General features: G+C 35.7%; 1 protein-coding gene across 7 annotated transcripts in view; it reads right to left on the bottom strand.

The window, feature by feature from the left end:
• Positions 1–14,220, bottom strand: part of LOC142342701 (uncharacterized) — a 257,026-nt gene that overhangs the window by 98,794 nt on the left and 144,012 nt on the right. The window lies entirely within an intron of this gene.

Genomic DNA, 14,220 nt, shown 5'->3' with positions numbered 1-14,220 from the left:
ATTTAGGAAAAAAGAAAGAACTTACTAACCGTGAAATAAAATTTTCGTGGTATGTTTTGTGGTTGTAAACAAACAACGGTTATGAAAAAAAATGAAAGTTATCATATATAACATAAAGGAAAAAATATCATAAACATTTTTCAAAACTGTTCTGTAAATTGCCTTATCAATTTGAACAAACTATTTTGAAGATGAGGATCCCTCAATTTCATTTAAGAAATGTTTATCGGTTGATACGTCAAAAGCTTTTCATAATCCCTGATGTGATCAAAGAACACTCACGTTTCAAATTTTTTGTTGAAACGTGCTTTCCGTTTTCACTGCGATTCAAACTAAACCATCTGTAAAAAGATTTGTGTACTCGTGAAGGGTGTGCTTTGAGTTGTTGTGGTAGGAATACCATTTTCTGTAAACTAGGAGAAACTTGAGTTGTACTTGATTGCATTAGTGTCAGCACAATTTCTGTTAATTTTTGTGGGCCAGATTTTGCGGTGCGAATGGCTTCCTATAATCTCACTAGTCAACACGCTGAGGAAGCTGTGGTATTGGTGTACAATTGAGGGAATCAATTGCGGCGCTAAATCCATTAATTTTATTTAATCTTAATTTAGTTCAATTTCAGTCATTTAATTGTTAAACTTATTCATTCCCAATTTTGAAGATAAAATCTCGTTGTTCATACTTCCAAATTTGTTTACTTAAGAGATATGATATAATGTCTGTTCATGTCGTCCACCAATCTGTTTTGCCGCCAATGTGCTTTTGTAGTTGTAATGTTGCGTGATTAAATTGATTATCAAATTTAAGTAGAACTTCGATATTCTTGCTAATATCAATACAGTTTTCAGCTGAATCACTTTAATCCGAATTTCGCTCTACAGAACGCTCAATTCAAAAGAGCTAATTTAAGTCGTGTTTCGCTAAGCGAATTACTAGTCAAAAACCAAACGCTGAATTCGCAAAGCGAATACCATTGAAATTTGGTATCTGAATAGAATTAATTTCCAAGGCAAAATTTAGTGGTGTAATCGCTCCGCGAAAGCGTTCGAAATTCAGAAAAATCTGTTTTGTTAAAACGCCTAGCAAAACTCTCTCTATTAAGGAAATCGGTTTCTGTACGACATGGCGCAGTCAATTCGCGAATCTTGCAAGACTCCACTTTGAATCGAACCCTTTTGCGAACGCGCTAAAACGGACCCATCAATACGATGGGAGAAGTGGTGAATCCAGGTGAAGTTTGCAATTCTCGCAAGAGAAAACATAACGTTGGATACCCTACTACAAACGAGACCGAATCAGGTTCGGTTGCCAACAGAACCAAAATTTGAACTGGCTATTGAGGACGCCAACGAACACACTAAACGGGATCGTCAAATTCGTAATAATCAGCTGAAACTTCAATGGGAATTGAAATGCCAAAACAATTACAGAAGCAAGCATCTTGTGTGGTGAAAGAACGTGGACACTATGTGACCAGAAGTGTGTCTCCCTTCTTTACCTCAGCATTGAAACAGAGGGACGACGTCTTTTGACACAGACATTTCCACATGACAATATTTACGATCTTTCAACTCTAAAACTCTGGGAAGTGATGGAAATAGCCTTCAACCGACCCAGAAACATCACTTTTGATCGCTATGTCTTCTTTTTAGAAAAACAAAAGAAAGGTGAGACGGTGGAGCAATTCTACAGCGTCCTCAAAGAGTTGACAGAAAACTGTGATTTCGAAAACCGCGAGGAAGTGATTTTTAGAGACATTTTCATCACCAATATGCTTGACGATGATATACAACGAGAACTTCTTCGAGACACAGTGGAACACGAAAGAGTCCTAAGTAATTAAATCAACATGGAGATGGGTCATCAAAACCAGCAATGAATATCTTCCAACAACAACAACGTAAACAGCAGCGCAATTAATGCAATACAGCAATTCAGTAGACTTCGCGGCGCAAATGCTCAAATGTACCAGTCAAGCAGAAATACATTCAACCGTGCAGCAACTGGCCTATGTAGAGGCTGTGGCCAAAAATGAACATCATTACAACGCCAGGTTTGCCCTGCTTTGTTTAAGAAGTGTAATCATTGTGGTCTGCTCAATAATTTATCAAAGGTGTATCGGAAAAAATTGAATAATCCAAAAAATTCTCGACAAGATACACGCATCAATAACCTAGAAAATCAAAAATTACGGAACAATCAGTAAGTCAAAATGTAAATTTTGATAAACTATGATGAGCAGCATAATTCTGAGTTCGATTCGTCAGACGATGCCTATGTTGCAATGGTGGAACCTCTTAATACCTCCCCAAGCGCTTTGCAAAATATGACAATAACTATTGACAATACCGAATGTCATTTGCTTTTTGATTCCGGTAGTGGGTAAACTATTATAAATATGTCACTTGCCAAACAAATAATGTTCAATTACATACAAGCAAAATGGTCAGAGAAAAAACCACTCGAACTTAAATCTTTCTCCAACGATATAGTTGAAACGTTATGAATTTTGAAAACACCAGTAAGTTGTATTGATTGGAAAATTACTAAAAGAAAAATAACAGTTGTTGCAGACGATTTTAGACCTCTCCTTGGACGTAATTTATTCGATCAACTGGGAGTAACGATTCCACAAATTCCTTGACCAAAAAACGAAGTAAATACAATTGATACACCTTGTGCAATAAAACAATCACTACGAAAAGAATTTCCGGAATCAATTGCGAGAATTGAAAAATCAAAAAATCATCCGCTCAACTCAAAATTTCATGAAAACTATCATGTCACCCACCAAAAAGGGAGAAAAGTACCAATTTACCTTCAACCGAAAGTAAAAATCGAACTCGAAAAATTGTTGAATGAGGGTTATATTGAAAAATTATCAAATTGCTCAGATAACTTTTTCATTTCTCCAAATTTTATAACAGTCAAGAAGGACCACTCAATCAAAATGGCTTTGAACTCAAAAATTCTGAATAAAGCACTTCACAAGAACAAATACCAAATGCCTACTATCGATTCACTAATACAAAACATCAATCAAACACTATGAAACGCGCCGCAAGAGACGGCTTATTTTACAACATTAGATATGCAGTACGCATACAGCCAACTTAACCTTCATACTGATACGGCCCCCAGGGTAATTTTAATATTGTCAGCGGTGATATGACAGGCACTTATTGCTTCAAAACTTATTGCTTCTATGAGCTAACGGATATGCCGGCAGAATTTCAGAAAGCTATCGATTGTACGCTAGCCGGTCTAAATATTACATTCTGTTTTCTGGACGATGTTTTAATAGCGAATAGAGGTTGAAACGAAGATCATCTCGACCTTGTGAGAAAATGTTTAATTATACTCGATCAGGAAAATCATCTCAAAAATTTGGCTAAATGTCATTTCGCAAACGATCAAATTGAATGTATTCGGTCATTGTGTCACAAAGTCTGGCATAACTCCATTATAAAATAACACTGGTGCAATTCAACAATATTTTCACCAACTAACCTAAAAAAATTGCGATCCTTTATGGGATCTGTACATCACTTAGTTAAATTCATACGAAACTTATCACAACTGTGCCACACTCTTCGACCTTCCATAAAGAAAATTAATAAATTTGTTTGGACTGATGAGCATGAACAACACTTTAATATTTAAAAAATGAAAATTGCAGAAGCAACAGAAAACAAAAATTTCAATCCGGATCTTGAAACAAGGATAAAATGCGACGCATCTCGGAAAGGCTTGGGTTTTGCATTAGGGCAACGAACTCCGGACGGTTGGCATACAGTAGCTTTCTTCTCGCGTTTCTTGAATTCTGTTGATGATTGCTATAGTATTAATGAACTTGAACTATTTGACTTAGTCTGGTCTATAGAACATTTCCAATACTATCTCTACAGTAAAGCTTTTACAGGTAAAACGGATCACACAGCATTATTTTCCATAATGAGAGAGAACAGAGCTAATAAATCCTATAATAGTCGTCTTAAAAGTTGAGTTCATGGGCTTCTACATTTCGATTTTTCGGTTGATCATCTTCCTGGATCGAAAATGGGCTTAGTAGATTACATTTTACGTGAACCCCAGCAAATAGCTGTTAATATCTCCACTTATGATGAACAATTTATAGATGCCATATTAGACGCCATTAAACGCAGTGCGAAACGCTTTTACTTGAATGCGGAAAATTATAATGATTTTGCGGTGCCAAATCCGCTTATAAAATTGGCCGCAAAGAATTCACATTCCAGCAACAATATATGCAGTGAATTTGCGCCGCGAAATCGCGAATATTCGGAAATTACAAATAATGACAACACCAATAGAAAATTAACACCAAATAACTCTCATTCTTCTAACTTAATTGAAACGAAAAACAATTCGCACTCGCTTTTGCCTTGAATCGCCCTACCAATCAATTGAAACAACATTTCTCGAAATATAAGTGAATTGCTAATTCTTTTCAAACCGTCTTAATTATGTCTCGATCCAATGAAGGAAAGCTCTCACAAATCAAACAAGCAACAACTTCGGAATTTCGCTTTGCAGATGAAACCGGACCCTCCACAGCTCCATCAGCGCCAGTCACACCCTCAACACCGGGAACAGACACAACAAAAGTGATAACAGGATCCAGCGACGACTTGTACACAGACGCTTTTAACTTTGCCTCTCAAAGATTTTTTCATGCACACCCATGGCCAGCCTGACCTCAAAAGTTGCAATACTCAAAGAAGTACGAGATGGTGTAATAACAGGAAATGAAGATCGTTGCCGCCAAATTAACCCGTATATACACAGCTTTTAGAAGGATCTTCATTTTAGAAAAATGGCTGTGTAAGTGTGGAGGATCGAATTGCCAACCTTAACTCCATCAATGACGTGTATGTAGAAGCAATTCTACACGTCCAGGGAGTTTGGGGATAACAGTTATGGCTGTGCACACATGGTGGCCGTTCATGCATCGGGATCTTTTTTCTAAAACAGTCAAACGTAACACTTGGTAAAAATTTAAAGTCTATTATACCTTCTAGCAAATGGGCACCACTAAAATTGTGTAAATTACCAAATGAAGAAATTCAAAATCATTTTGGCGGACCAATCTATAATGGGAAAAAACAAGAATTTTTTTCTGGCATTTATAGATCGTTTCTCTAAATACCCAACAGCAGAGGTATTTGACAGGGCAAACGCACAAAAAATATTGAAATTTCTTCAAGAACAAGTATTATTACATGGATTTCCTCGTACAGTTAGATTAGATCAAGCACAATGCCAAATCGGTCGGCAAATTAAAGCTTTTTGTAATCAAAATAATATTCAGTTAATTGAAGGCCCAATACACGATCATAGAGCAATTGGTTTAGTCGAGAGTCTAATACAAACAATCAAAAATCGGTTAGCTTGTATTAAAACGGCGGCACGAAGTGCTTTAGTTTGAAAGCGGCAATAAATTGCATTATTTATCAACTCCGTATATGCCGTCAAAAGACAATTAATTTTTCACCTTTTGAAGTGCATTTTGGACGAAAAGCTAACTCTCCTCCAAGCAATATTTCAACTGATCCTGATCCTAATACTCTGAAAAATAATATAATTTTAAATAAACATTTAGACATGGAGGCAGTACACTGGGACGAACTCATATCAGATGAACAGTGGGATAAGGAGCCACGAGGTGACATTGAATTCGAAAAACGAGATCAACTCAGTAAGGACGCAAGAAAATGCTGCAACGAGGACCCAGACAAAAAATCCTGCATGATACCATATCCAAATGTTGGACTACTTGAGCCCAGAACAGAGGCTTCATTGACACTCGAGTTAGTCAAAAAGAAATCCAAATCCAAACGATCTAAAAAGAACTTGGACAGGTTATATGAGGTCTTGTCAGCGGGCTCATCTCTCATGAAATCTAACGAACAGACTTCGACTATAAAAGAGCCAGGCGGAAGAAAAGTTACTATTAGAAATTCGGATCTTGCCAAGTTCGGCACAAAAACTGAAAGACAGACAGACTTGAAATGTTATGCCCGACATAGACCAAAAGAGCCTACGGGAAAAACAACCGAAGAATTAATTAGTCGTCATGCAAAGGATGCGAAGAGAAAAACTGAAGGCGGTAAAAAGATTAATTACAGACGTACCACTGATTACATGAATTGTGTTTCATCCATCAATTCCAACGTGTCGCGGGCACTGCGATTGAGAATGCCGACTGAGCCAAAAAACACAGTTGTTCCTATTCCGCTACAGCCAACATTAGAAAAGTTCACTGATTTGGCGCCGCCAAAGACTCTCCCGCAAACATCAATCATCATCGCAGAGCCGCCAACGCGACCAATAATGAAGGCAGCTACAAAATCCACAACAGCTATTCAGCGTTCAAATGAACGAAAACGATCGTCGCCATCAAAAACCGAATCGGACGAATCGATGGCTTCTACTCAGACTTGTCCTCCAACTTATAAGCAAAAACAGCCCCTTTATAACAGAAAAGACGAGATGTTAAAACAACAACAAATTGAAAGTAAATATATTGTTTCCACGGTCAAAAATACTGCCGCCCGCAACCAAGACGCTGAACAATCCAACTTTACAGTAGGCCAGTGTTCACCCATTCAGACGTACCCGACACAGTTTTACGTCTCCCCAATTTATGAAGGAACAGAAAATATCATGACAGTCCGCGAGGCGGAATGCGCTTCTGATATGAGTCAGATTGAACATAAAACTACCTAAAAACTTTATTTTTTTATTATAGTAATCAGTACATATTCTACTAATCTTTGGTTTTAAACATACTTCGTTTGTTTTTTTTTACTGGGAGGGAATTGTGGTATAGGTGTACAATTGAGGGAATCAATTGCGTTGCTAAATCCATTAATTTTGTTTAATCTTACTTTTTTTCAATTTAAGTCATTTACTCGTTAATTTGTTCATTCCTAATTTTGAAGATCAAATCTCGTTGTTCATACTTTTAAATTTGTTCACTTAAGAGTTATGACATAATGTCTGTTCATGTTGTCTACCAATCTGTTTTGCCGCCAATATCATTTGGTAGTTGTAATGTTGCGTGATTGAATTGATGATCAAATTTAAGTAAAACTTCGATATTCATTATTGCTTATCTCAAAACATTTTTCAGTTGAATCTCTTTAAGCGAATTTCGCTCTACAGAACGCTCAATTCAGAAGAACTAATTTAGGTTGTATTTCGCTAAGGGATTTACTAGTCAAAAAGCAAACGCTGAATTCGCAAGGCGAATACCATTGAAAATTGGTATTCGATTAGAATTAATTTCCAAGGCCAAATTTTGTGGTGTAATTGTATCACGAAAGCATTCGAAATTCAGAACAATCTGTTTTGGTAAACCGCCTAGCAAAACTCTCTCTTTTACGGAAGTCAATTTCTGTACGACAGAATCAAAAAGTATTCAACGTTCAACTGAAATTTAGGAGCTTTAATGAGAGAATGAAGTTCTAACTGAAAAATGGTATTGAGCAGTTTTGATCAGACGGATGTTAATGAACAGAAAATTGTTTTCAGCACGAATAAATAGTTTTTATCGCAATTCAAGTCTCCTTCATGTTGAACAGAACTGATCACCTGTCCAGGTAGAAACAAAATGATATACAAATTGAAAATAACGTCAAATACGGGTGAGATTGAAACAAAAACCAATTAGACCACAATATTGTCATTTTCAAATAACATTTTCTTCCCTCAACAAAAATTTAGAGGAATAAAAAATTAAATGAAAAAAAAATTAGAAAATTTTTAACTATGCACCTTGTTTGAAATGTTCGTAGCACATTTTGGTGGTTTATTTGTTAGAGGAGCTTGAGAGACGGTTGACGAGTTCGATTGGTATTCTGTTGTTTGCGGCGCAATTATTTAATCTTGAGGAGCTTCAGGTGATATTGGAGTTATTGCGCAGTTGTCAACTATTTAGTCTTCCTTCGGTTTGAGTTTTGAATTACGCATTCTCAAAGTTAGAGCAAAATTGTTGCTAATTGAGAAGCAGGATCGTTCAGATGTTTTTTTTCTCCTTTTAGATTCTTTATAAAACCCTTCTTCAAGGAGAGCAATTTTATGCTTCAAAGTTCTCTCAAAAATTTTTAGGGGACATCTCAGTGCATATTCATCAAGCTCGATTTATCTTCGCGAGTTCTATATTTCGCAATATCCGAATTTCAAACTTTAAATTCTTTTTTTTGTGGCTGCTTGGTTGTTCTTGTTGTTGAGCTGGTTTTGAACACTGTAATTACTGGTTCTAGTACATCATATAGTTCACCCAATTTATTCCTTTGACTTTTACTGGCATTAATTTCACTGGCTAGCTTCCCTTGCATACTGAATTCAAAGCGTCGAATCGCTCGCGGCGTCTAATCGGATCAGAGAGTTTTGGTTCATGGTCTCATGTTTTCTCTCAGCCAATTTGTTGGTTGCGTTGCACATGATCTGCTTTTCAACATCACAACACGCTCACGTGCTCGTGTCCGCCTACTATTGTCTGTCAGATAGTGTCGTCAAGGGACACAGTTTTCATCTAAACATTGATTGATGGTTTTGTGTTGTTTAAGTTTTTGCTGTCTGCCGTTGTTGGCATAGTTGACAATGGCGTATCACATGATTTTCCAAAATGTGCCTCAATTGGGGTAACTTTTGTTGTTTTCTGTTTACATAATCTCATTTGCTATACAGCGGCATGGATTGAAATTTTTCATGCATGACGCCAGGCGTTTGAGAGTCTGTATTAATTTCTCAATTTGCCAATGACTCTATAAACGCAAGAGCATAGATTAGTTCGGTGTTGTTGTTTTCAATTAAATTTATGAGCGTTTTCCAGTTAAGCGCTTTGCTTGATGAAATCTTATCAATCTTGGGACCCCTTGATTATCAGTAAAAGATTCCAGAAGCTTCACGTCATTCGGACCAAATGCTTCATTATCAAATCTCAACATTGGGGTATTTTGAATATCTGTCTAATCGACTCAAAAAAATTGTTCATTGCCTTTATCATTTTTAATGGGACTACCCAAGTCAGTATTTCATCATTAGGTCCTTTATATTTGAAGAAACGACATAATTTAATGTTTTACCGATTTCTGTGCAAGCATTGTTTTCGATAGATTGAATTATTTTGTCTCAATGCATATAAATACACCAAAAATTTTGTGCAAGACTTAATTGAGAAACTGCCAGGATGAGCAGGTTGAGAAGAGTGTATATCTTCTAGGACAGCTTCTTCAATAGCTTGCATAGAAGTCCGGTCGTAGATGCGTAGACACTCACTCATTTAGCTAAAGTCTTGCCTTAGAGAGTGAATATAATGAAAAGAAATGAACAGCCGTCGTTCGCCGTCCCCCAAAACGCAGTCTTGCTCTTCCTTTAAAATATCGTTCATGCCCGTCACAATGGCAAAAGGGATTTGATGAAAACTTTTCTCACCACAATTATAAACTTTTTGCCTTTTGAATTATTTAACGAATTTTTTGTTGACGAGGGTGTTTTTGGCAATGCATTGCTGTTCTTGGTTCGTAATGGGTGTGGGAGTATTTACAGAGGAATTTTCTGACTCTATCTTGGGAGCATATGTAACTCTAGATTTTGATGCTGCTGTTGTTTTGTTCAACTTGGTTCGGGGATTTACGACTAGGTTCATTGAGTTATCGATTTTTTGACAAAAATGTATTGCAGAATCGGGAAACTGACCAGTTTGAACTTTTTGGGCAAAAAGCGGGGGATTACCGCAAGAGATGTAGTCAAAAGCTAATTTTTTGGTATGTAGTGATTTCGTGCTAGTTTTTAAATTTTTATCTTGATTCATTCAATTGGTATCAATTGAAAAGAGTAAATTGCTGAAGTATTCTAATTGTTCGTATTTATTGTAATTGTGAATTTTGCTGTCATTGTGAAGTCATTACGGTACTGAGTGATATTAATGGGTGAATGAGATTAAGGCGCAAACTTATCTTTATTAATCGTATTTGGATTTTGTGACGCTAATGCACTATTTGAATTCGGCTTCATTCAGGATTTGAATTGAATTTTTAAAACATTAATTAAGTTAAAATTATGTTTATGCGATGCGTTCGGTGGTGAAAATTTCAATAATTTAGCTTTTTTTCTGGTGTCATTTGCGGCGCCAAGTCAGTTAAATTGTTAGTATGTTTTATTTCGTGACTCAGAATGTGAGACATAGTTTTAATCCATTTGGAAATAGTTTTAAAATATGAAACAATTGTAATGAGTATCTTAAAAATTGTGGCTATATGTTGTCGTTCGAAATTTTTGCCGTAAAATGTTTCCAAAACATTTTTTTTGTTAAATGTTTTTTTTTGCTCTGACTGTCGGATTTCAAATTATATAATCACCAAATCCCAATTCTGCCCAAGAATAGAAAAATTATATGAAATGAGTCTAACTACTGAACCAGATAATCCAGTATTGTATGATGTATTAGATCTGTTTTCTTAAAGGTTGATAGAAGTGCATAAGGATCGTTTATTACAGTAAATAAATTACCATGTAGGTAGTACTTACAGAAGGGGGATCAACCAGATTATACCCAAAACTTCGAGAAACTTAACAGTATATCATTCTTCAGCAGCGTAAAGACATCAGGACCAAACTGTAATGGGTTTCCACACGTCTTTTGTTTTTTGTTCTAGAGCGACTACTATTCCATGTCTGGATCCATCACATTTCACTTGAATCTCAAAATTGGCAGCTTTGTGACATTTTTTTCAAGAATTCTGGTCCCTACCAACTTAATTGACTCATTCAATAGTGAGTGAAGTGAATGGAATAGCTGCGCAAGGTCTAGTATAAACTTACTGATATAAAAATCAAATCCCAGAAGCGATCTAATTTTTTTTAGAGTATTAGGGGTGATATGGGGGATATAAATTTAGTCTAAAAATTTTTGGCCCAACCATTCATTTTCCGATGTTGCCAGTTGATAATTTTATAGAATAATGCATAAATTGTCCTCATCTAAGCTTTTGCGACATTGGTTTACCTCATTTAAATGATATTCTTTTGAGCTTGTGCTAACTATGAATAAATCGCCCAGAAAGCAAAATTTATTTTGAAAAACATTTAGTGTATAATCCATACTCTTTTTGAAATTCAGCAATCATGTCTGTTAAGCCGTAAAGTCCGGTTTTGAAACAAAAAATTCCTATTGATTCTATGCCAGTGATATTGAAACTACATTGTTTAGTTGTATCGGGTTGAAGTTGAGGTTGGCATGAAGCGTATTTTAGATCTACTATCGTAAAGTATTCAATTGTTATGATTTTTCGTTAAGTTCTGGATTTTGCTGCTGCTGTTGTTTTGGCACAAGGAATACGATTAGGTTTATTGAGTTATCGAATTTATTGAGTTCCCGAGTTTATTGAGTTATCGAATATTGAGTTATCGAATAAACCTAATCGTTACACATAACGATTAGGTTCATTGAGTTATCGAATTTTTGGCAAAAATGTATCGCAAAATGAGGCTTCTGACCAGTTCGAACTTTTTGGGCAAAAAGCGAGGGATTATGGGATGGTTTGTAGTTAAGACATGATTTATGATATGGAGTGGTTTTGTGCTAATTTGTGAAATGACATGATTTATGGTATGTAGTGGTTTTGAGCTAATTTGTGAAATTTTATCGTGGTTGCTCAATTTAGTGTCAATTTAAAAGTGTAATTTGCCTAAATCTTCTAATTGTTCGCATTAATTGTACTTTTGACTTTTGTTTTGCCAAATACACCTTATTAGTAGATTAAGTGATATTAATGGGTGAAAGGTTTTTAGACGCAAATTTAACTTGATTAATCGTAGCTGCATTTTGTGAAGAATCCACTATTTAATTTCTTCTTCATTTTGGTATTTGAACTATGATTTTCAGTTACAAAAAAAATTATTGGTTTAAAACTATGATTATGCGATGCGTTTGGCAGTGGACATTTTAATATTTTAACTGTTTTCTTTCTGGTTTCCTTTCCTTGAAATCAGTTGAATTATTAGTATCTTTCTACTCGACTCAGATCTGAGATAAGGCAGTAATTGATTTTGATATAAGTTTAAAAAGTGAAACAATTGATATGAGAATATAAAAAAATGTGGCTTCCAGAAAATCTTTCTCGTTGGATGAATTTATCTTTGCTCTAATTGTCGGATTTAACGATATATGATCAACAAGTCCCAGTTTGGCTCAGGTGTATGATTTGTTTGATCTCTGTCTTTTGAGGGTTACGATGATCGGTTATGAGAATAAAAAATTTACCGTGTAGGTATTATTTAAAAGAGTGGATCCACCAGACTTTACTCAAAAGTTCGAGACCATTAACACTATATCATTCTTCAGCGGCGTTAAGAAATCAGGACCAAAGTGCAACGGGCTTCCACATGTCTTTTGTTTTTTTTGTACTAGTGCGACTCCTATTCCAAGTGGATCCGTAGCATTTAACATGAACTCAAGATTGGCAGGCTTGTGACACTTTTCTGTGATTTCTGTTCCATACAAATTGAATTGTTTTTTTTGGATAGTGGGCGATGTGGACGGCATAGGTGCGCAAGTTTTAGTACAAATTTATTGATATAACTAACAAATCCCAGAAACGATCAGAAATTTTTTAGATAAAAGGGGTGATATTGACAAAACTGCATCCGCTTTCAATCCGAGGGACAACAATCCAGTCTACTAAATATTTGGCCCAACCATTAATTTTCCATTTTTGCCATTTGACATTTTGATAGATTGATGAATAAATTGTCGTTTGCGACATTTGTTTACTTAATTTATTTACATTTAAACTTTTGTTGACATTTGTTAACATTTAAGATTTTGCGACATTGATTTACTTAACTTATATGATGTTCTTTCGACCTTGTGCTAGCTATGATTTTAAAATCTCGAAAGCAAATTTTCTATTGAAAACCAATCAGTGTATAATCTATAGTCTTTTGAAAATCACCAAGCATGTTTGTTGTTTAGGTCTACTGTCGTAAAGCATTCTTTTTGAAGTTTTGAATTTCCGTTAAGTCGGCAATATCAAGGAGCATTTCGATATATGGCATTTGGTATTTTTTTGTATGAATTGCTTTGCTTGAGTACTTTGGAATCTAGTGGTATTTTTATTGAGTGGTCTTTTTCACCATTATTACTACTGTGCAAATTAATTTTCATGAGACAAATTAGATAGTCTTTTTAAATGTCGTTCTTTTTGCAGGCGGTTAATTTTTTCAGGGAAACTTGGTTGCAGATTAATAGAAACGCGTCTTCCTTTTTTGTGCTTAGTAGTATAATTCTTTCGGAACTTAGATTGTGCTATTTGACTCTTTGAGAGACCAATTCGTGAAAGTAATCCTGCTTGATGAGTAGCCATAGACTGCTTTTCGATTTCCTGGTGGGGATGCTTGCTCCTGAAAATTTGAATCCCTTCTATGCCAATGGAAAGATATAGTAGGGAAGCGGTCTTCTTGTGGAATGAATCCTTGACTTTTCTTGACATAGAATGCCAAATCACTTTACATCAATTTTTCCGCGCTAATTTAAGTTGGGCGATCCGAGTCTATCTATCTCCTTCTCATTGTTGAGTATGGCCATCGACCTGCACTTCATATGTGAATTTTTCAGGCTAGGTTACGGCTGTTGGTGAATGTCGGTGATGTCCAAATGTAGGATTTTCTTTGAAGGGAGGGCTAGTCTTTACTGAAGGATTCTTTTTTCTCAGTTGAGTGGAGCGTTTGCGCTAGGCTTTTCCCAAACCCCCTCAATGAGAAGAGATGTTTTTGTTTTGTTTTCTGACCGCACCATATGATACTTACGAAGATTATGCTTTAAGATTATGCGAAGACCAATTTTTTGCTGTTTAGGGAGAAGTTGAGTCGCAATTGAGTGCTTTAGTGTTAGCACAATTTTAGTCAATTTTCGGGCTGGATTTTGCGAAGCGAATGGCTTTTTAACTTCTCGCTAGTCACAAAGCAGAGCAATTGACAACTTTTAGTTGTCAACTAGATTTTTTGAGTGTGGTTGAGAGAATGAAGTTCACACTGAAAATAGGAAAAACACAAGTTTTGATCAAGCAGAAGTTAATGAACAAAATTTTATTTATAGCGTGAATGAATAATTTTACCGCACTTTGAGCGTCTATTGTGATGAACACAAGTGCTCACCGGTCTATGTGGAAACAAGATGAACTAAAATTTAAA

The sequence above is a fragment of the Convolutriloba macropyga genome, chromosome 7, assembly GCF_964194025.1.
Source record: "Convolutriloba macropyga chromosome 7, txConMacr16.3, whole genome shotgun sequence".
NCBI classification, from domain to species: domain Eukaryota; kingdom Metazoa; phylum Xenacoelomorpha; order Acoela; family Convolutidae; genus Convolutriloba; species Convolutriloba macropyga.
This window is presented reverse-complemented; position numbering and strand designations above follow the sequence as displayed.